The sequence below is a fragment of the Mauremys mutica genome, chromosome 6 (genome assembly GCF_020497125.1).
Source record: "Mauremys mutica isolate MM-2020 ecotype Southern chromosome 6, ASM2049712v1, whole genome shotgun sequence".
In the NCBI taxonomy this organism is placed as follows: Eukaryota; Metazoa; Chordata; order Testudines; family Geoemydidae; genus Mauremys; species Mauremys mutica.
In genome coordinates, this window is record NC_059077.1 from 22,863,784 (window position 1) to 22,886,322 (window position 22,539).

Here is a 22,539-nt window from a genome sequence, read left to right on the forward strand (position 1 = left end):
TCCCTGGCGTAGAAGCAGGAAGGAGAGTGAGAGAAGCAGGGAAGCTGCCAGCAAGTTAGGTGCAGCAAGGCTCTGAACCCATCCAGCAAGGAAGGCTGTGCTCTGTCTCCCTGAAGGGGAGAAAACAAGCACGAGGGACTGACTGAGGGAAGGAATAGCCAGACCCTGTGCTACCTAGAAGGGTTTGCTTTGCCCAAGCCTGTGTCTCCAAGGCTAAAAAGGACTGAGCCTGCTGAGGAGAAGAAAGTACTTTGCGCCACAACATTAAAGCAAATAATTGACACCCAGACCCAATCAAAGGGCCCTTTGGCCACATGTTGCTAGCACATAGGTGACTTCAACTCTCATCTATATCAGACTCAGCAGGTTACATAGCCTTTAAGATAGTTTGGTCTTCTCTTGTCTCCCTGTCTCCAAGTCTAGTAAACTCTTTCTCTGGGGAGTCTCCTCCCTGCCTGTGGGGTTGGCTTCTGGATGGTTCTTTGCCCCTCTGTTCTGTGATGATTGCTGTATCTCTGTGGGCAGTCTCTGAGTGTTGTGACTGCTAGTTCATAAATGCCTCCTGTTCCTTCAGATCACTTGTTCCTCTTGCGTAGTCACCTCGTTTGCCACTGCACCTCTTATGACTCCTTGACTTCACGCCTTCTAGTGTTTCTCTAATGGCTGGATCCTCACAGGAGCACCTGACTCCAGAGACGGTTGGTTCTTTTCATACGCTAGTGCCTGCTTTCTCTGATGGTTGGCCATCCCCTCGCAGCAGTATCTCCATCCTTCTGGTTGTGACAAGTCACCCCTTATTGATCACACGGTTTTAGTCCTTCATCCCATCAGTGCCTGTGCTGGACAGTTTGGGCACCTGTGATGGGTACTCCTGTGTGCTAAAAATGCTAACAAGGAGTCTAAACCAGAAGAAACAGCCTTGTGTCATAGTCTTAGCTGATTTCACCTTACCATTACTCTGTGGGTGTGCTGGGGAGGAGGTGTGGTGGTTAAACTCCCATTTGCGTGCTAATTCCTTGAATTCTGAGGCAAATAGGGGTTCGTTGTCAGTGAACAGCATCTGGAATTCCATTTCTCACAAAGTGGGCCTTCAATTTACCCGTCACTGACTTGCTTCTTGTATCAGGCAGGGCATTGACCTCCCAAGAATTTGAATAGTAGTCCACTGTAATCAAGGATTGCTTTTCACCGAACGTAAATAAGTCCATTCCCATCTTTTCCCATGGTCAGGTGGGCACTCATGTAGTAACCAAGTCTCCTTCGACTGGCAGGTGTCACATCCTTCTACTGATGAGCGGAGGTATGTATTTCTTCCCAGCCAGTAAATACACTCGAGCTTGTCTAGCACAGCTGTCAGTGCCTACATGTGAGCCATGTAATTTTTTGCATGACACCCCTATGTAATGAGGTGCAGACAATAGCTCCCAGTCCTCAAAATATGATTCCATTCTGCACACAGAACTCATCTTTAATTTGAAAATATCATTCGGCTCTTTCCAGTACTTGGCTTTTGTCTTCTGGCCAGCTTACTAGTTTTGTTCTCTTGACTGCCTGTAGTTGGATGTCCATTTCCATAGCCTCTTTGCTTTCCATTAGCTTCACTTGGAAACTGGAGATCGAATCCATTAAGATGCTGCATTACGTCCTGGTCTCCTTCTCCCAACTTGCTGATGCTGGGTATACATGCCTTGCTCAGGGTGTCAGCTAACACTATGAATAGTCCTAGACAATATCTGATCTTTATCTGGTAGTGCTGAAGGCACATCAATGTGTGCCCCAATCTCTTTGGAGCACTAACCAGGAGCTTTGCCATGATTGTCTCTAGGGGGTTGTGGTCTAATTGCACTACTACAGGGTGGCCATAGGTGTATGATGAAATCACTCAATTCCAGATACCCCAGACAGAAGCTTTTTTCCTATTTGGGGGCACCCATGTTCAGTTTCTTACTGTCTGGAATAAATGAATGGCTGGTTCTGCAAAAGAGCTACACTCAGTCCTTTCTGACACATCATACTGGAGTGTCAGTGGCTCGCCGGGCTGGAAGTACTTCAGGACAAGGGCATCCATTATGCTTTGTTTCAGCGTGTCACCCAGTCCCACTCAACATCCTGCCTCATGAGCTGACATATGGGTTTCGCTAGTGCAGTCAAGTGTGGCCAGAACTTGGGACAGAATATTTATCATTTCAATGAAGTAATCAGAGTCATATAAATGTAGGACTGGAAGGGTCCTCAATAGGTCACCAGTCTCCTGCACTGAGGCAGGACTAAGTATTATCTAGACCAAGGGTCGGCAACTTCTGGCACGCGGCTCGCCAAGGTAAGCACCCTGGTGGGCCGGGCCAGTTTGTTTACCTGCCACATCCATAGGTTCGGCCAATCGCGGCTCCAACTGGCTGCGGTTCGCCATCCCAGGCCAATGGGGGCTGTGGGAAGCGGCGGGGGCTGAGGGATACGCTGGCTGCAGCTTCCCGCAGCCCCCATTGGCCTGGAGCGGCAAACCGCGGCCAGTGGGAGCCGTGATCAGCTCAACATGCCTACGCAGCAGGTAAACAAACTGGTCCAGCCCACCAGGGTGTTTACCCTGGCGAGCCACGTGCCGGAGGTTGCCGACCCCTGATCTAAACCATCACTGACAGGTGTTTGTCTAACCTGTTCTCAAAAATCTCCAATGACAGATTTTACAACCTCCCTAATTCATTTGTTCCCATGCTTAACTACCCTTTCCTGTTAGGAAGTTTTTCCTAATGTTTAATCTAAATATCCCCTGGTGTAATTTACCCCTTTAACATCCACCTGAGCTGGCATATCTGACTGCCTTGATCTTGTTGACATCTGTTTTCAGCCTCTCTATTGTGGGTAGATGTCCTCATGCTGTTTGGGTCACATTTTTACTGGGTTGAATTTTATGTTCTTGTCTTTGCATAGCTGTACAAAAGCTTGTAATTGTCTGTCAGGGTCTCAGTCAGTTTCTGTGTCATTGCTCCCTTCACCCACAATGAGGATATCATCTACAATTATTTTCACCCCAGGCAGTCCTTCCAGATTCATGTGCCAAAATTTATTACTCAGATCACAGACCATAAAGATTCTGGCTTTCGAAAGTTCTGGCAAGTTGTCATCAATTGTGGGCAGTGGATAGTGGCATATTTTCAATACCTGGTTCAGTGGCTATGGGTCTATGCAGATGTGTAATTTGTTTCATAGCTTTTTTCCACCACCATGCTGCTTACCCCGGCTGTACTGGCCACTACAAGTGTTATGATTAAGACGCTGTGTTTGTCATGGAGGTCACAGAAGTCATGGATTCCATGACCTCCATGACTTCTGCAGCAACCTGTGCGGCTGGCCCGGGAGCTGCCTGAGCAGCTCGGGCAGCCCCTGGGCCAGTCGCACTGGCCGCTGCTGAGGCAGTCTCAGCCCCCCTACCGCCTGTGCCCCAGCAGCTGAAGTTTGGGTGTGAGGGGCTCAGGACTGGGGATTGGGGTGCGGTAGGGCGGTGTTTACCTGGGGAAAGCTCCCTGGAAGGGCGACAAGAACTCCCCTCCCTCAGCTCCTAGCTACACGTGCTGCCTCCGCCCACAGGCACCACCCCCGTAGCTCCCATTGGTCCCAGTTCCCAGCCAATGGGAACTACAGAACATGGGCTGGGGCAGAGCAGAGGCAGCAGGCAGAGCTAGGAGCTGGAGGTCGCCGCTTCCCAGGAGCCCCGGCAACGCGCCCACTCAAGCACCCATGGCGCCACCCGAGCAACCATGCCCCCCAGCACCCACGGCATCCCCCCCAGTTGTGCCCCCCCAGACACCCATGGCAGCCCCTGAGCCGTGCCCCCTCCCTGAGACACCTGCGGCGCCCCCCAGGGAGTCCCCCACCCCAACACCCGCAGAATCCCCGGGGCCACCAAGCTGAGCCACCCTCTCCTGCATTCACGGCATCTACTGAGCTGCCCTCCCAAGCCACACCCACTCCCCGCCTCCAAATTTTAGTCAGGGGTATATAGTAAAAGTCATGGACAGATCATTAAAAATTAAAATACCCGTGACTAAAACGTAGCCTTAGTTATGATATCCCTGCACTGCGTACTTTCAAGATCCTTCCAGACTGGATTACATAGTGCCACTGGAATTTGCCTTCATGGTAAGCACACAGGTTCCACTGCAAGGTCTACTTCTAGTTGCAGCTTTCCTTCGAGGCACTCATCGCCTTTGAAAACATCCCCATATGCTTTTAAAATTGTCTCCATTGTCAAAGGGTCTCCTCTTACTTCTTGCACTGCAGCTACAAAATCCTGTCACTGCACCCTAATCAGATCCCTGCCTTGTATGTTGTATTCCCAAGAGGGGTCTGTGGGGCTTACCATCCACCACCACAAACTTCATTTGGTACTGTTATTTTTCACATTAGTTACTATGAGATCATATTTTCCTATGGGCTTCCTTATGCTTTCATTGTACATTATTAGATTGCATCTGCTCTTTGTAACAGATGTGTTAGAGTCCAATTCACCCTGAGGAATTACATAGCAGGAGTCCTTGCTATCTAGCTGAAATCACACATAGTGATTCCCTATTACCATTGTTGCATGCACAGAGGTTGATATTATCCTTTCTTGCTTTCCTGTCCTGACAGCCTGAACCTGATATGCTCTCTGACTCAAGGAGTCAAGATATCATCAGCACTGACTGATGTACTCTCCCTCTCTTGTACCAAAGTCTGACAATCTTTCTGAAACCTTCCTCTGCTTTTGCACACACTGCTAAAATAGTTCAACTTGCCCCATTCCTTGCAGTGCTGTTCTAGTGTGGGGCACTTCTCCCTTATTCGCCTTCTCCCACAGTAAATGCATCTCACTGTGGGCATGGAACGCTGGCCAGCTGCTCTCCTTTGTTGTTGTCTCTCTGCATTCCTCTCTCAGGAAAAAGATCTTGGAGTTATCGTGGATAGTTCTCTGAAGATGTCCACGCAGTGTGCAGAGGCGGTCAAAAAAGCAAACAGGATGTTAGGAATCATTAAAAAGGGGATAGAGAATAAGACTGAGAATATATTATTGCCCTTATATAAATCCATGGTACGCCCACATCTCGAATACTGTGTACAGATGTGGTCTCCTCACCTCAAAAAAGATATTCTAGCACTAGAAAAGGTTCAGAAAAGAGCAACTAAAATGATTAGGGGTTTAGAGAGGGTCCCATATGAGGAAAGATTAAAGAGGCTAGGACTCTTCAGTTTGGAAAAGAGAAGACTAAGGGGGGACATGATAGAGGTATATAAAATCATGAGTGATGTTGAGAAAGTGGATAAGGAAAAGTTATTTACTTATTCCCATAATACAAGAACTAGGGGTCACCAAATGAAATTAATAGGCAGCAGGTTTAAAACAAATAAAAGGAAGTTCTTCTTCACGCAGCGCACAGTCAACTTGTGGAACTCCTTACCTGAGGAGGTTGTGAAGGCTAGGACTATAACAATGTTTAAAAGGGGACTGGATAAATTCATGGTGGCTAAGTCCATAAATGGCTATTAGCCAGGATGGGTAAGAATGGTGTCCCTAGCCTCTGTTCGTCAGAGGATGGAGATGGATGGCAGGAGAGAGATCACTTGATCGTTGCCTGTTAGGTTCACTCCCTCAGGGGCACCTGGCATTGGCCACTGTCGGTAGACAGATACTGGGCTAGATGGACCTTTGGTCTGACCTGGTACGGCCTTTCTTATGTTCTTATGTTCTTATGTATTTCCAGGGGTGTTGTACCTCTCGGGGCTTTCATCCTTTCGCTTGAGGCTTCCACTGCATGCCCAACATCTAAGCATCTATCTAATGTGAGATGCCTTCCCAGAGCAGCCACTCCTGCAACAGCTGATCCCAAGAGCCGCAGACTATCCTGTCAAATTCCCCAAAATTACATGTAGCAGCCAGTGTGCATAAGACAGTAACATAGGCCTTGTCTACACTACAGGGGAAATTCGATCTAAGCTACGAAATTTGAGTTACGTGACTAGCGTAACTCAAATCGACGTAGTTAAGATCTACTTACCGCGGAGTCCATGGGACGCAATGTCATTGGGAGACACTCTCTCGTTGACTCCCCCTACTCTTCTCGATCCAGTGGAGTACAGGAGTCAACAGGAGAGTGATCTGTGGTCGATTTAGCGGGTCTTCACTAGACCCACTAAATTGACCACTGATGATCGATCGCTGCTCCTCGATGCCACGGTAAGTGTAGACAAGCCCTTAGTCTATTCCTTCCTCTTCAAATTGATCTCTAGTGAAAAACCTGTGTTGCTTCAGTTTCTTTTGGCTTTGGGGAGCAATAGGTCCCCAGGGATCCCAGACTGCTGTGAGGCTTGAGGCAGTGGTGAGTTTCAAAGTGATGCAGACCTCTCTGCTTTGTTCCCCAATAAGGCAAAGCAACAGTTTTACTTTCCTAATGTTGTCTTCCTGTATGGCCAGGTCTGTGTACAGCTTGAAATCCTCCTTCCATGGGCCCATCACTGGGCTAGTTTGTGTCTGCAAAATCCATGGCTCATGCTGCCAGCTGCTGCACTGCAGAGAACTCACAGCTCAGACACTGCCACCAGGTTTCATTCGCAACGCATGACGCTGAATATAATGTAGGCTGAACAAGCAGAACTTTATCAAGCCCTGTGCACTGCTCTGTCCACATGGCAGAGCTGCTTCCAGCATAACTCCCTTTTCCTGTACAACTGGTGTTCCCCTCAATAACAGTCCCTCTAGTGAACATGGACCCTCTGACTCCACTGATCATGATACACCTGTCACTTAGTGTCATGACCCACAAGCCTCAAACCTGGATCCACAGAAACAGCCATGCTTCAACCCTCCACTTGGCAGCCTGCTCAGAACTCAGGAAGCCCAGACCCAGTCTGAGGCTCCGCCCCGACATCCTATTGGCAGAGTCCCAGAGCAGCCAATTGGCCCGCTGGCCCTACTTAAGCCAGGAGCAGGAACAGCATGCTATCTGAGCACACCCTGCTCTAGACTGCATACCTTGTGCTTCCTGCTCCCCTGGCTTGACTTCCTGGCACCCTGACATGGCTTGGCTCCTGACCTCTGACTTGTGGTTCTGATCTCCAATTTGTTTCCTGCTTCTGATCTCCTGGTATCCTGACCCAGCTGACTCTTGATTGTGGACTCTGGCTCTGACCACTAGGCCTGGCTGCCCATGACTCACCCTTGACACTTAAGCCATCCTGGGGCAGACTGGCTAACTACAGATCTGGAACCTCCTGGCCAACTGGTTAGTTTCCCCACCTCCCTTTCCCTCCAAGTTAGCTAATTTGTTATTGTGTGGGTTGTGAGCATATGTTCTCTCTCTTTGGGGGAACATGCTGCTTGTTTTTAATCAAAACTAAGCAAAGGGCAGCATTTTTATTGTGATTTATAAAATGTGCTTAGCCCATATCTAGATGCATATAAATACGTGCAGTGATTAACAACAATATAATGAACAGAACTAATCAATGACCACAGTATCCCTGCCCCGGTAATGGCCTATAACAAATGAGATACTTCAGAGGGATCTGAAAACCTCCTGTGCAGCGTGAAAAAGCAAACTGTGCAATGCCAGACCATGGTAGAGATTTATTTCCCAGCCCCAGCTGGCCATCGGTTTATGCCCTGACTGATAACCCTTGAAATGTTTTTTATTGCATTGTAATGGTCTTGTTTATTCTGTGATTCAAACTCTTGTACAAACCATATTTCATGAGCTGCTTCCTGGATATTCTATCTAAATCTAATTTAGTGCAAAAATCATGTCATGTCAGTGGGAAATTTACTCTGGTTGATTGGAGTGATGATAGGACGAGTTCTTGAACAGATCCAATGGTTCAGTGACTACCATACATTAAAATGAAGTTGTCCGGGTGCTGCCAAAAATGCCCTCAACCGTAGAGACACCAGTTAATTAGCAAGGCATCCTGCTTCTGTATGTAAAGTATAAAAAGAGAGAGAGAGAGCAAATGCCATCAGATTACTGAGTACAAAAGAAAGAAACTATGCTGCTGCAATCATCCACAGAAACCTGCTGTATGACAGCAATAAGTCTGCCAGAGTCTCCAAAGGTGACTGTGCTTGGAAACTGTCAGGGGTAAATCCCTCAGCTGTTTCTGCTCAGTCTCCTGACAGCCTAACAAGTCAACTTAGCTGCCTGATGGGTACTGACAGTCAACTTCATCCATATGCCTATTACTTTTACACACCATCCCTGGCAGAAGAGAATTATGATATACAGAACAAGGAACAAATAGCTATCAAGGCAGCATTTGCGGAACGGTGTCATCTACTGGAGGGGGTAAGTCTCCCTGTCCAAGTACCCAGAGATCACAAGAATCTGGAGAATCTTCAAATGGCCAGACACCGCAACCAATGGCTGATCTGCAGGTCTCTTGTCTTTGCCGCATTTGATTTCATAGTCATCTCTCACCCAGGAGCTGACACCCCTCCTGTAAGGCCAAGTACTAGGAACAGGATGAGAAAAATGCCTTCTGTGATTCAAAAGGCATCCAACTTCATTAATGGCACAATAGACCACAGCCAAAAGGAGCCAATTCATGCTTTGTTATTCAACAACCGCTTCACTGCTCAGCTCCACCAGACTCTGGAGAATGCCAATGCCTCACCAGCCCCTGGGTTCAGTTTCCAAGATAGGCTCCTCTACCATGAGGACCATATCCACATCACAGAAGGGCAACGAAAGCTGCAGGTTCTTAAGTTATGTCATAATGTACCCTTGCAGGGCACTTCAGCCACCTCCACACCCGGAGCCTAATCACAAGGTGTTTCTTGTGGCCAGGCTTGCCCATCTTAGTCAAGAGCTACATCAGATCCTGTGTCCTGTGACCTGTGTGCCCAGACCAAGTGCCCCCGCTCTAAGCCAGTCTGCCTTCTCCAGCCATTGCCGTCCCACCTCAACCACGGGATAGTATATCCCTCAACTTTACTGTGCCACGTTCCCAGAGACAGAAATGATCCTAGTCACGGTCAACCTCTTAATCGAAATGCCACACCTTGTCCCCTGTTGTACCATCCCTACTGGCCAGGAAACGGCTCTCCTCTTCCTGGAAAACATCTTTTGTCCTCACGTATTGCCCTCAGGCAGCATGTCAGACCACGATTCTCATTTTGTTTCCCAGTTCTGGCAGGAATTTCTAAAACTTCTAGAGATTGAGCCCCTCCTCTCATCTACACACCATCCACATACTATTGGACCGATGGAGCGGTCAGTAGCTACACTGCTTCTTGGACTATCATCAAGACAACTGGTTATCTCTGCTCCCATATGCCAAATTTGGCTACAGAAATGTCACACATGCCTCCACCCAGCAATGCGCTTTAAAAAAAACCTACAGTTTTCACCCCCGCTTTCATTCAGACAGCTCCACAAACTCCCCAGTACCTGCTGTCACAGATCTAGCTACTCACCTCCACAAAGTACACAAACAACTCAAGGAGCACTTAAAAGCAGCTAAGGAAGCATATAAATGTCACTCTGACAAGGTCCAGCTGTCCACCCACAATCTTAAATCAATTCGCACCTTGGCCAGACTTGGACCATCAATATCTGGGACCTTTCAAGATTGAACCACAGACCCAGTAACATGCAGATTGCAATTACCCAAGTCCCAAGATCCATTCTATATGTCATGTTTCCGTTCTAAAGCTGTACACAGAGAACCCCCTCCTGTACCACTCCAGCCCGCCGTCTCCACTTGTAACAGTCCCAGGAGTATATATTTTGGCAAATCCTTGACTGCTGATGAGTTAGGACAACTCCAGTAGTTGGTGGACTGGAAAGTTTACGGCCCAGATGAATGATCCTGGAACTGGCAAGTCACATCCTTGCCCTGGATCTGTTGCAGGCACTTCACAGAAACCAGGCCTTGCGGTTCCAGGAAGGGGAGGCAGGCTTACTGTCAGGAGTAAGGCCCTGCAGCCAGAGGCAACGCGTAACTGTGGCAAGTAGGGGGAGGCACAAATTAAAGGTTCTGGAGGGGTCATGGGCTCCCTTAGATTTCTCAGGATGCCTCTGGCATGGACACACAGCAGCAAGGAGGCCACACTCCCCCTGGCAACAGCTGAGCTCCTTCCCCACCACATGGGCCTGCTTCACCTTCCTTGCTGCTGGAAACCCACACACTGTCTCAGCCTCCACCCCTTGACTCACTCACTGGATGGCCTGCAAAACAGGCAGCATTGCTGGGAGGCAAAGCAGCCCCATATGGTGGGGGAGCTCAGCCAGCAACCAGTCACCCTGCTGCTTCCTCCCTCCCCTGGCTGCAGGGACACAGGGAGAGTGTCGCTGCCAGGGGGAGTGCTGCCTCCTCACTGCTGGGCATCCCTGCCAGAGGCATCCCAAGAAATCTGAGGGGGGGCACATGACCCTGCATCCCCCACACACTCGTCACTTCTTGCCTGCAGCTGTACTTGCTCAGTCTCCTGATAGCCTAGCAAGCCAGCTAGACTGCCAGACGGACTGCCCTGCCTGATTGGCTGAGGACACTTACTAGGCCAGTTCTTAAGCCCAGCAGCAGCCTTTGCCTCCCTGTGCTTGTCTCACTCCAAAACCTGCTCCTGCTTTTCTCCTCCATGGCTCCAGCCTAGTCCCTGCCCTGCACCCTGCCTCACTCCAGTTTAGACCCCAATCTGCACATAGCTTTGTTCCAGTCCTAGCCCAGCCATGCTTCTGCCTTGGAACCAGCCCTGTTCTTGCCTTCCCTGACTCCAGGTAATCTGGGTCTGAGCCTCAGGTCTGGTTACTAGTTTTGACTCTGTTTCGACCCCTGGCTCTGGCATTCAGACTCTTACTTTGGTTCTGATCTTCAGCTCCAATCCCTCGCTCTGACTCTGCTTTGACCTTGATCTCTGGCTTTCAGATTCTGACCACTAGGCCTGACTCCTGCTCTGGTCTGGTCCCTGATAGAAACACTATTCAGTGACTCCTATAAACAATGAACTCTTTTGTGGCTACATATTAATTGCTACAGAATGGACTGAACTGCCACCAACTAATAGTGTTTCAGTCATCTGTTTGACCACATAAGCTATGCTTAGTTTAGCCAGATGTGGGAAGAGCTCTTATTTTGATTTATTCTTAAGAAGACATTTTATTTTTGTTTTTCTCCCTATTCATTTGTGTAGACTAGACACGATAAATCGATCCCCGCTGGATGATTGCTGCCCACCAATACGGCAGGTAGTGTAGACATACCCTTAGATTCATCTGGGTTCCACTTAAATCAGGTCTTCTCACCAAACACAGATGACTCTGTTATATCTGTGTTGTCATTTATCAAACTCGGGAGTACTGCAGGATGCTTTTAAGTGACCTCCCCTATTTTACTGTGAAGTTTTGAAACCCATACCAGAGAGTCTCCATTTACAGAGAATGTAGAGCTCAGACTACACAACCCAGATATTGCTGCCCAAGGACAAGAAAGCATGGTGGAGGCCAGCTTCCATTGGATGAATACATTGCTAATGAGGGTGCAGGAATGGGATAAAGAATCAGAATGTTTTCAGTCTCTGGATATTTTCAGTTGCAGTAACTCTTCTTCTCACTAATCATGCATTTAAAACTGTGGCCCTTGGGAAACAAAGTGTAAAGTCTGTTTCACTAAAACACACGCACAGTAAAATCCCAGTACCTGAGCAATTTATGAACAGCTGCAAGTAAACCTCTAAATTTGCAGTATCAGTCCAGTCTTCTGGATACCTAGCTAGACTTCTATGGGTCTCTCCTCTGTGATCTTTATTAATATTATGATACAGCATCCCACAGCAATAAGTGGTGCTGCCCACTGCTGAAGACAACATGCTGGACTAGAGATGGGCTATAGGTCTGATCCACTATAGCAATTCTTATATATCTATGTAAATATTTTCTGGTAAAAATATCATTTGTCCAGAAAGTGCTATTCCCCCACCCACTATTCCTATACGCCACCATATCTGCTGCAGTCAATGCACAAGAATCTCTGTTCCACCATTCCATTCCAAGGGCGAGCCTAGCTGCGTTGCTTTGCTAATGACCACAGTGCAACAGAAGACAACAAAATACAAATGTAATCAAATGAACAATCTTGATTCAATTAATGTCCATGGCAAGTTAGTAAACACTACATGAACTTACCTTAGAAATGATTTCAACCAGTTACTGTTATTTTTACAAACTGAAATAGACAATGCTCATTATAAACCCCTCAAACCTCCCTTCCTTGCCAAGTGATGGGAAACTTGATTTACAGCTGATCGTACCAATGTCATACAGTACCAATTCCCAAAGTGTAGGATGCATCCCCCGGGAGGCATGAAGGATTAGTCAGGAGTGCAGACCCCACCTTTCAATTACCCTCCAAAGGCTTTCATTGTTTTATAAAGCTAGTCTTTAGCTGTTCTGGTTGTGAAGGAAATCCTCAGTGTGTGACCAATGAAGCAACATATGCCTCCATTTGAAGAGAATCTGGAGCAATAGTTCTGTGGTGTGATCTTTCCCATTCATTTCAACTCAAATGCTGAGGGGCATACATTAAATGCCCACCTTGTTAACTATTTCATTGCTTTTCAAAGCATGTAAGAAAGGAGAGGGTCTCTGTTGGTATAAAGCTCTATAGCAATGTTTCCCAAAGTGTGAACATGCCCCCCCAGAGTGTGTAAAGGACTAGCTGAGGGGGCAAGGGCCCAAGATGATTAGATTAAGATGGGTAGGTGTGATGCTTCCTGGGGGTACACAAGGTTATGAGGCACTTTGCTACCACCTGCTCTTAGCATGAGAAAGCCTTTTCTGTGCCTGCTGTGGGTCAGTTCCTCAATTCCACCAGCCTCTGGTGACACAAGCATGGCCTTCCGAGCATGCACAGGCCCTGCTCTCTCTTTACAGATTGACAATAGGTACACTTCAACCTCCAAATTCTCTGAGCGTCCCCTGAAGCGCCCAACTCCAATCCAGTGGTCCTACCCAGAATTCTCAGATCCTCTGCTCCCAAAGGAACAGTACATCCCAGCTTACCAGGCACATCGTAGATCACAGTTCTGCTTAATACACTGTACTTAGATGTGTCTATGGTAAAACCAGGATGTTTATTTAATAAAAAGGACAGATCTAAGAAGCCTAAGGACCAGAACCCAGGTCTGCAGAGCCTGGGTTAGCTGATGTTCCCACATTACCACTGTGCAGAGGCACAGCTAGGGAGCACTATGAAGAGAGGGTGCCACAGGAAGTACCGCCCAAGAGACCCAGAGCAACAGTATCCTGCAGCGATCTGATTGGCCAAGTGCCCCTACTTAACTCAAAAGATTGCCCCAGGAAGTTGTCTGGTCAACAACACAGACTTGGCTTGCTGCAGTGCCAGACTTTGCCTGATCTCCCCGTCTCCTGACTCTGACCGTGATTCCTGCCTCTCACTTCTGATCTGGCACTACCGCTGATCTCAGGTCTCCAACCCCAGCCTGACTGACCCTGACTCTTGTTTATGGGACCTGGTCTTGCAATTCCTCCAACTCCGGCCCAGCGATTCCTATCTCTGATGGGCAGACCTCAGCCCAGTAGTGATCACTAGGCCAGACCCGGTCCCTTATGAGAAGAATTAATGGTAACAAATGGTTACATATAAAATAAAATCATAACATGCTTTCTAGAGCATAAAATCAACTAACAAGACATTCTCCTGTCTCATAAAGGTTAGCTCACCTAAAGTTTCTCTCTCAGGCTCAAACAGCCAAACCGGCTGTGATCTCCAGTTCACAAGACAAGCCATCTGGCAGCTTGTCCCAGATATAGTTCCAACAATCCATTACCATCACTTGTAAAAAAAAAAGAAACTCCTGTTGCTTGTTTTTTCCTATCTAGAATTATCCTGGAGACTTTGTAGTCACTTGATGAGCATTTTGCTGAGACAGGAAATAGGCATTCATTGTGAAGTATCCAATACCCAATTTACATATAGCCAGACTGGTAGATAAACACGTTTTGTTGAGGTAGGATATGCTTATCACCTTCTGGTAACCAGCTCCAAGTCACAGACCTTAAGAACATAATTTTCAGTGTATGTACATAACTCACATATTATTTGCATATATATTTCACAATGATCATGATGACCAGTGTGACACATGCTTTCAGTAAAGACCTTACATGACGCTCTTTGGTGAACTAGTATGTAGATACGAGACCCAGGGGATCCCTGTAACCCTTATGTGCTCCTGTGCCCTCTGCCAGCTGGAACCAAGAGGTCCCTGGCTCACAATAGGCCTTTAATAATGCATAGGGGGACTGTAAAGCGAGTAGGATTGGTTTCACTTTCCGAGAAAGTTTGGGAAATGCCACTCTGCAGCATATGACAGCTAAGCCACTCTCATCCTGCTCTAATCACTTCCGTGCCATTCATTATAAACTGTACCTTGTTCACATATATTGTGCCTACCATTCTATATCATCAGTGCCAATACTGACATCATCCCAAGGTCTGACATGCTACTAGAGCGTGCCTTGGATTTCTGACTGTCTCCTAAGTTGAAGAGCTAACAAGACTTGGTGAACTAGAACTCCTTGTCCAATGGTAACCCAAAGCCAACAAGTGTCCATAGCATTATCTCCAAGGGATGGTATGGGTGGTAATCACTTTCATATAACCCGAATAAAGAGATTTTCTGCTATGTATATGCCACAGGTTTTATTATGATGATAGTATCCAAGCTCTTCCCCTTCATTCAAATACATTCATTAAGGCAAACAATTAGTTAACATTTGCATTAATTTTCATCCCGATTCTGATTTTCTTCCTCAGACTGAGTAGCATCTTCCTCCTCAAATGGGACTACAGTCTGAGCAAGGGGATCCGAATCGGGATTAAAATGAATGCTGTGCTGCCCAGTTCAATGCTGACTAACTGTTTGCATTACAGCTACATGCTTCTAGCCATGCTTGTGCTACAGATTCCTGTCCTTGTGTGTAATCATTCCAGCAAATGTTTTACAGATTGCAGTTATACCTAATATGGCATTGACATCAAGGTTTTGCTTCATGGAACTGTGCTGAGGGCTATTTCTGTATAAATTTTGCTTATTCAGCCAAGTTTTAAAACCAATAAAAAGAATTGTTGTAAGAATTATATTTTTCCCCTGATTATCTAAACTAATTTATAAGAATTGCTCAACAATTCTGGAACATATATTAATAAATTTATTGATAGTACATGGAACACTAGCTAGCTTGTGAGTTCTTTAGGAAAGGGGCTGACATTTTGTTCTCTGGTTGTACAGCACCTAGTGTATTGGGATCCTGGTCCTTGACAGGAGTTCCTAGGAACTTCCACAATATAAATAACGGTTTCCTGATTATTTTCCTTTCATGTTCAGAGATGTAACCATAGGATGATGCATAGGACTAGATTCTCCCGTCCATTTGTGCTGCTTTGCCATCCAGTGCAGGGGGAAAAAGAGGGAATGAGGGTGTATGGCATAACTCCACTTTGATACCTATCCTCCAAGAGCATAAGTAACAGTAGCCTGTTGGTTGCTTTAACTACAAGAGCCAGGGTGCACAGCACCAGAGAGCCACAACCAGATCTCAACCAATCCTCCCATCCCACCAGGTGACCAGAGCTCAGACATGAGGAATCACTGAGCCCTGAGAACTGTGATGCATAGCTACAGTTATTTTTATTTCATTATACGGATGTCAGGCATGTTTCTTTTGGCATTCCCAAGAAAAACCACACAGATTTGGCCAGTACAAATCTTTGAGAATCTCAGTTTGTACATGCTCAGTACAGACCTGTTAGAGTTTAGCAGCTGAATTCTCTGAAGATTCTATCTGTGCTGAGCATGCTTCATCCCAGGGTTGCAGGGCTGGAAGACTTTCTCTGTAATTGCTGCTTTTAGCTGCTGCAGGCCACTGTGGCGCTGAGCACAGGAATGGAGACTGTCTCTCCTGTGCTCTCAGTGGTTCCCCTGCTGGCACATAAGCAGCCTGGAGAAAGAAGCAACCTAATGGAGGATGTAGAGGGGACAAGAATTGGATCAGCGGTGGCAGAGGGAGAAGATTGGGACAATGAATTTGGGGTAAAGGCAGATACAGGGATTATGAGCTGGTAGGGATTGGGACTGGGGAAAGGGAGAGAGTGAGCCCACAGAATGTAGGGATGAGGGGAAGACTAGGTCTGGCTGGGCAAGGAGTAGACTAGGATGAGGAGTTTAGGGAGAGAGCCTGGGAATAGGAAACACGTGTGTGGGAGAAAACCAACTGGGATTTGGACATGAAGCTTGGAGGGGGACACTGGGACTGGCTGTGCGAGATGACTGGGACAAGGAGCTGGATGGGGAAGGAGGGAAAGAAACCAGACTGGGTCAGGGATAAAATGGCTGAGCCTTGGGGTGGGGTAGGCAGAACAGGGAAAGAAGGATCTGTACCCACTAGGGAATATTCTACTCATAAGAACAGCCATACTGGGTCAGACCAATGGTCCATCCAGCCCAGTATCCTGTCTTCCGACAGTGGCCAATGCCAGGTGCTTCCAACAACTGGAATGGAATAAAAGATTCCAGAATCTCACCCTTCCTCTTCAGTCAGCAAATATTTGTTTGAAACCCACTGACAAAAATGTGTCTCAACCCCCCCCCCCAACCCCCACCCAGTGGCCCATCCACAGAGGCTGGCAACTTACTATTGCTATCAGTTGCTCTGTTGGCTCAAGAGACAAGAGGTCTGTGAGGTGGATCTAACAGTTCCAGCCCTGTTCATTAACCATGCAGTTGTCAATATAATGCCACAGGATGGAATTTTGGGGACGTGTTCAGTTTTGGGTTTTTTTAAACCCAGGAAATCACACACACACACCCCTACATTAAAAGAACATTACTTAGATTGCAAATTCAAGCACTGAAAAGGTAAGAGACATCTGAATTAAGTTTGCCTGTCCATAACGCATATGTGCACAGAGGCCCAATGAAGGTTGTGCAGGCACCTGTAATTTTGGCATTTCCTAACTTATTAATGCATAAGTTTGCAACTTTATGGTTTCTATTGTAGGTTTTCATAAGTAATATATAATAGGTATCAATAATTTGCCTAGCTTTGTGGTAGGATATAGTATTTCCAAGATTTGGCTACTTCTCACAGGAGTGATATAAGAATGAATTAATATTTTGCAATCTTTTATATCTTCAGAATGCACATAAAGGGATGGCCATTAACAAGAGTTGGCACTCGGCAATATCTGACTGTAACATTTTGATCAATAAAATCCCTCACTGCATTCCAAAGCTGCACACTTATCTCTGGCTCTTCTGACATCCATAGAGAGCTCTTCCCCATCACAGGGTCTCCTCTCATAGCTGTCTCTCCCTGGAGTTTAGCGTTCTAACTCTAGTTTCCTTCTCTTGCCAGTGTCTCCTTGGTTTTGAGAGAGAAGGCAACCTATGTACTGCCCTCCTCCAGAGAGCTCATCCCAATTGGCTAGAAGAGAAGGGAGCCCTGCCCCACCCAACACTACAGGGCTCCTGATCTCAGGCCTTAAAAAAGAGTATCCTGGGCCTTCCCCCCCTCCCCCCAGCTCCTAATTATCTGGAAGCAATTCCTCTCTTCCACTGCCTAGCTATTAATTGGGTCTTTTTTCATTCCAATTCCCTGGCCCTCTCTATTTTTAAAGGGCCAGTATGCCCCATTACACTGACTTTACATTTACATAAATCATTTTGTAGCATTTTTCATGCAAGAACTTAAAAATAATACATTGAAGTGGGTCAGAAATGGCTTGTTGAATTCATCTATCTAAGCCCTAAAATCAGTTTTGGATTTTTAAAAACTTTATTTGTTGGGTTAGTGCAGGCTGATTGCATCTTGAAGGAGACACACAGGAGATTGTTCTCTTTCATGACTAAAGAAGATACATTACACAGCTGCTGGCAAATCCAATAAAATATAGATAGCTAATCCTCTAAGAAGGCATAGTGTGTTTTTGTAAATACACACAGAATGTGTTCACACCAACAATAAACCCAGAAAAATAATTAGTCCGCTTGACTAACAAACTCGAGTAATTCATTAATATTCATTTAGAAAGCTGCACAGATTAAAGTTGTTTAGAGAGAGGAAAAAGAACCCATAACTCAGATATGCAAACTGGTTGAAGTTTACACAAAACAGGAAGACAGACAAACTAAAGTTGATGTTAATAGAGCTGAACCAAAACTATGGACAAATAAGACCTGTTTCACTCCAATTGTACTCAGGAATTACTGATATCAATATTTATATTTTTAACCTAAAAAACAAACCAACCAACCAACTCCCCTTTGACCCAAACCAACTAATTGTGGACACAGCGTGCTTGTCCATACCAGGAAAATGTGGAAGTCAGTTTTATAACATGTCAGCTCACAGGATGTTTAGCAATTTTTGACTTCTATCTAGATGTAAAAAAAAAAAAATCAGGGGATTTCAGGGTTCTCCCTTTAGATATACTGTAATGAGCCATGTATGTAATATACATGACTCATTACATTTATGGATAAACTGCAATGAGTAATCTCTGGGGAGTGACTGGCTGACTGGGCAACAAAATAGCAAATGAAATTCAGTGTTGATAAATGCAAAGTAATGCACATTGGAAAACAATCCCGATACATACAAAATGATGAAAACAACAAGGAGTCCACTGGCACCTTAAAGACTAACAGATTTATTTGGGCATAAGCTTTCGTGGGTAAAAAACCTCACTTTTTCTGAGGTTTTTTACCCATGAAAGCTTATGCCCAAATAAACCTGTTAGTCTTTAAGGTGCCACCAGGCTCCTTGTTGGTTTTGTGGATACAGACTAACATGGCTACCCCCTGATACTTGACACCATATAAAATGATGGGGTCTAAATTAGCTGTTACCACTCAAGAAAGATCTTGGAGTTGTTGTGGATAGTTCTCTGAAAACATCCACTCGATGTGCAGCAGCAGTCAAAAAAGCGAACAGAATGTTGGGAATCATTAGGAAAAGGATGGATAAGAAGACAGAAAATAGCCTCTATATAAATCCATGATATGCCCACATCTTGACTACTGCGTGCAGATCTGGTTACCCCATCTCAGAAAAGATATATTAGACTTGGAAAAGGTACAGAAGAGGGAAACAAAAATTAGGGGTATGGAACAACTTCCATATGAGGAGACATTAATAAGACTGGGACTTTTCAGCTTGGAAAAGGGACGACTAAGGGGGGATATGATAGAGGTCTATAAAATCATGACCGATGTGGAGAAAGTAAATAAGGAAGTGTTATTTACTCCTTCCCATAACACAAGAACTAGGGGCCACCAAATTAATAAGTTAATTTTAAATTAATAAGTAGCAGATTTAAAACAAAAGGAAGTATTTCTTCACACAACACACAGTCAACTTGTGGAACTCTTTGCCAGAGGATGTTGGGCAAGCCAAAACTATAACAGGGTTCAAAAAAGACCTAGATAAGTTCATGGAGCATAGGTCCATCAATAACTATTAGCCAGGATGGGCAGGGATGCAAAACTATACTCTGAAGTGTCCCTAGCCTCTGTTTGCCAAAAGCTGGGAATAGGCGACAGGTGATGGATAACTCGATAATTGCCTGTTCTGTTCATTCCCTCTGAAGCACCTGGCATTGGCCACTGTTGGAAAACAGGATAGGGGGCTAGATGGACATTTGTCTAACCCAGTATGGCCATTCTTATGTTCTCTTTGTAATGTTACCTAAGGCACTTTAACATAGCACTGTTTCAAACAGCACTACATTAATGCACACTAGGAACCTTTACTGCACACCAGCAAGGTTTACATAAACCAGCTCTCTCTCCTCCTTGTCTTCATTGCTGAAAGCTGCAAGGGAGTTAGAGTGTTTGGCTTTCTTTTAGCTTTACCAGAATTTCCTGGCTTTTGAAGGGTGTTTGTATAGTTCCAAATTTTTACCCTCAAATGACTAATAAGCACTCTCAGCCTTCACTTCCCTTTTTTTGGGAGAGTGGGGGAGAACGGGGTGTCTGGGATAGAGCTTTTAGTTTATTGTCATTGATGCAGCACTATAAAAACATATAGCACCATGTACCAAATGAAAATGCTCCAGAAGCAATAAAGTCCCTAGCCCAGAGTACTTATCATCTGAGAGTAAGAGTGGGTATTGTGCAGAGTACGAAATAGCACAAGTATGGTGTGACACACATCACGCAATAGCTGCGTCTTTTAGCTGTCTTTTTGCAAGAGACAAGAGAAGGGTCTGGGCACAGATTTTTTGTGAGGTTATTTCAGGCTCATTGGGCAGTGTAATTTTAGGCAACTATAGGTACAGGTTGTACTATTGCAAACACATTCTACGCGGAGTAGCTATTTGAAGTGGAAGATTTGACAGGTTATGGTGACTTTTTAAAGAAGAATTGAAATGAGCTCCAAGGAGGTTTCAGCTGGAAAGTCCACCCCTTTCATGTAGGTTCACATAAATCTGTATTTGAGTTAAAAAGCATCTCTCGAAAGAACCGGCCCAAGCTTAGCACAGACAACACCCTTTTAACCAGACTCTGAGGAGGGGGGCGGGGGAAGAAGAACTCCTAGCAGCATCATTTGTGATTGGGTTTAAGAGATTAGCATTCTTCCAGCTTCATTTTTACCCAATTTAAAAATTCCCCAGGCAACAGGAACAACAGCATAGCGTAAGAGGCCTCCCTCCGAGCATATGCATGAAGACTGATTGTTTCAATTATGCCCATTGCTGCTTTTCTTGCCCATCCTCACACAAGAACTCTAGTGATGTATTCAGATTTTATTACAAACATTGCAGACAACATCCTCTGATACAAATCCTATTGCTCAGAGATGCATTTAAGAAGATTATTCATTTTCCAGGAAACAATGCTAACCAGCCCAATTTAAGGTTGCTTCGCATGTCATCTGTGTTATTTCGCACTGCATGGAGGATTTGGGATTTTGTTCTTTAAACTGATAAAAATAAAGGACTCTTGGGTACTAATAGACATCTGATGGCTCAATTTTTCAGAGTTGCTGAGTACCCTTCAGATAGAATTGTCAGTGCTCAGCCCCTATGAAAATCAGACCCTTAGGCATCATTCCAGCAACCTGAATGTTATCAGATGACAGCAATTGTATGTCATGCATGATGTATGTCATGTGCATGTACCTTACCATCTGGTACCAAACACACTGTAATGCTTGGTATGCTCCTTTTCAAGTCAGTTAATCGGGCCTATATTTGTTTGCTGTTGGAGATGAATGTAACAAAGAAAAATACAGAGATGAAGCTAAGGGAGCCTAAATTGGTGTATCTTCTACCCCAGGATTCAGGAGAAGTGCAGAGAGCAACACCAGGAACTGTTCATGGTATTCATCAGCCAGTTCTTTTGAGAGATGCTTTTTAACTCAAATACAGATTTATGTGAACCTACATGAAAGGGGTGGACTTTCCAGCTGAAACCTACTTGGAGCTCATTTCAATTCTTCTTTAAAAAGTCACCATAACCTGTCAAATCTTCCACTCCAAATAGCTACTCCGCGTAGAATGTGTTTGCAATAGTACAAGAGTGTTGACTATCAATCGTGATGCCCTATGAAAGGTGCTATGGAGGTTTGGCTGTCCACAGAAATCCATTTCCATCATTAGACTACTCCATGATGGGATGACTGCCACCATTTTGTGCAACGGCTCAGAGACCAAACCATTCACCATTCGCACTGGTGTCAAGCAGGGTTGTGTCATTGATTCAACACTCTTCTCCATTTACCTTGCCGTGATCCTGATTCTCATTCGTGACCACCTTCCTGACTGAATCAGGACCGAGTATCGTATGGATGGCCAACTCCTCAATCTTCGACATCTCCAAACAAAATCTAAGATCATGAGAATTGACATCACTGACCTTCAGTATGCAGATGACTGTGTCATTCTTGCACACACAGAGGATGACCTGCAAAGCACCCTAAATCTTTTTGCAGATGCCTATCACAGCCTTAGTCTCTCTCTCTCTCTCAACATCAGGAAAACCAAGGTACTCTACCAGCCCTCACCTGCACAAACTACTCTTCATACTCCACAAATCACCATCAGCTGAGAACCCCTGGAAAATGTGGACCATTTACATTGGCAGCCACCTCACCCAAACAGCCAGCATTGATGCAGAAATTGAAAACAGGATCTGCTGTGCCAGCACATACTTTGGAAGACCACTCAGATGAGTCTTCAATGATAGGGATCTGCAAACAGGTACCAAGATTTTGGTTTACAAGGCAGTTGTCATCCCCACCCTTTTCTATGGGTGTGAGACCTGGGTAACCTACAGACAACATCTCAAGTGGCTGGAGTGGTTCCAGCAGTGCTGCCTCAGGAGGATTCTCAGGATCAGCCGGGAAGACCAACGCACTAACATCAGCACTCTCTCTGCAGCCAACATCAGCAGTATAGAAGCGCAGGTCATGAAATACCAACTCCTCTGGGCTGGCCACTATGTACGTATGCCTGACACTCACCTCCCAAAGCAAGTACTCTTCTCTCGTT

At 45.6% G+C, this 22,539-nt stretch overlaps 1 protein-coding gene across 1 annotated transcript in view; it reads right to left on the reverse strand.

Moving 5' to 3' along the window:
* ADAMTS12 (ADAM metallopeptidase with thrombospondin type 1 motif 12) overlaps positions 1–22,539 on the reverse strand; it is a 274,545-nt gene that overhangs the window by 219,401 nt on the left and 32,605 nt on the right. The gene's annotated exons all lie outside the window — the stretch shown is intronic.